Source organism: Anomalospiza imberbis, chromosome 18 (genome assembly GCF_031753505.1).
Source record: "Anomalospiza imberbis isolate Cuckoo-Finch-1a 21T00152 chromosome 18, ASM3175350v1, whole genome shotgun sequence".
In the NCBI taxonomy this organism is placed as follows: Eukaryota; Metazoa; Chordata; class Aves; order Passeriformes; family Viduidae; genus Anomalospiza; species Anomalospiza imberbis.
The window spans coordinates 2,245,448-2,247,096 of NC_089698.1; the positions used below are offsets into that span (position 1 = coordinate 2,245,448).

Below are 1,649 nucleotides of genomic sequence, written 5' to 3' on the forward strand. Positions count from 1 at the left end.
TTTTCCTGGCAGCTCCAACACTGGAAATACATTAACAGTGTGGTTCAGTAGAAGCTCAGGAGCTGGACCATCACAAAGGCCATGCAAACACTTCTCCCTTTGAAATGGCTACTGACAGCCAGCCTGTTTGATACTCCAGGTCTTTTGTAGGTAAATGGCATATCAAAAATTAATTTCCTCCTGCATCCTTCTGCATTGCATCAGCAGTGTTGGAAGTCATGTTGCCTGATACCTCATGGCAGCAGCATGACCTGAAACAACACAATGAAATTACCTAGACATTCCTTTTCCAAGATGAAAAAATCCCCCCCCTTTTTTTTTCTTTTTGCCACTACCTGCTGGATCTCCTAATTTTCAGTTTGCTGAGGCCTCTTCTGTTAGTTGGCCCATGAGTGTCCTCCTTCCTTTTGTCCTTGTATCCTCCAGCTTGTTTCCTTGCAGCTTTTTCATGTCTTCCAGAGGTAAAAAAGAAAGGTAGGAAATTATAAAAGTATAAAAATACCATAGTTTCATGTTCCTGTTCGACTGCTCCTGGGATGCTTTCACATGTGGCAAACATACCCAGACAATTAATCTTGTGCACCCACAGGGTGTAACTGTAAAACAGTGCATGACAGATGAAGATGTATCTTCCTTCCCTATTGTGCTGTGTTTGGGGGATTTTTTGGAACCTCTGCTTTTGCTGTGTCAGGGCCAGTTACCCCATCTGGACCCCCGGGCATATTCTAGTTGATGTGATAAAAGCAGATCCTCTGTGTCTTATTAAAATTATACATTAGGGCACACATTCATTTTCCGTTCTGTTCTTTTTTTTTTTTTTTTTTTTTTTTTTTTTAATGGAGAAGTAGCCAAAATCAGAAGAAACTCCTGGGCATGGAAGAAGGGTGGGAGAGAAATGGCTCTCACTGCACACTTGTTCTAGAGGGGCCTAAGCTGAAGTGTTGGTGGTGTGAATGAGCAGGTAACAACCAGCCCATCTGAGAGGGCTCTCCAGAGCAAGAACTGCTGAACCATTTAGGTGGTTACACTGCTAAATAGGTCCTGCCTTCCCCGAGTGTCCTTGTGCCAGGGTGGAGCACTTTGGGAAACTCATATAATGAGCACATGCTGCTGCTTCAAGTGCTGGAGGCAGGAAGCCTCTAAGTACAGGAGCAGTGACTGCTCATTCCTGTGTCTCTTCTGTCTGAGCTGATGAGTTCACAGTGCTGCTCCCCTGCTGTTCTGGAATCTTGTTATGTTGTCATCTCTGCCATTCTTTGTGTATCTCAGAGTTTTCTGTATTCTCCCCAGTATATCCTCAATTTGTCTGCATTATAAGCACTTATTCTATCCAGACTTGCTATTTTTATGGATGGCATTTGGTTCCTATGCAGAAGGCCCTGTGGACATCAGTCTTTGGGGACATACTAGATGGTCACTCCAAGTTGAAACTGACTTTGGGATAAGCTCCTTGTGCCAACTACAGAACTGTGTCTCACAGGGAATGAAAGCTGTGGGCAAAGGAAGGAGCAGCACAGTGGTCTGGGGTTTGTTTAAGGTGTCTGTCCATGTTGGATAAGCTTCTGCCCGGTGCAATCCATGTAAGAGCACCATCCCCCAGCATCTGATTCTTTCTCACACACTCATCCAGGGTTTTCCAGACCCACCTC

At 44.6% G+C, this 1,649-nt stretch overlaps 1 long non-coding RNA gene across 1 annotated transcript; it reads right to left on the reverse strand.

The window, feature by feature from the left end:
• Window positions 1-350: 350 nt before the first annotated feature.
• LOC137484509 (uncharacterized) lies at window positions 351-1,173 on the reverse strand. The gene is made up of 3 exons (XR_011004905.1): window positions 907-1,173; window positions 562-596; window positions 351-452 (listed from the first exon to the last, which is right to left on the reverse strand). It is a non-coding gene; the product is annotated as an uncharacterized lncRNA (long non-coding RNA).
• Between the last annotated feature and the right edge of the window lie 476 nt (window positions 1,174-1,649).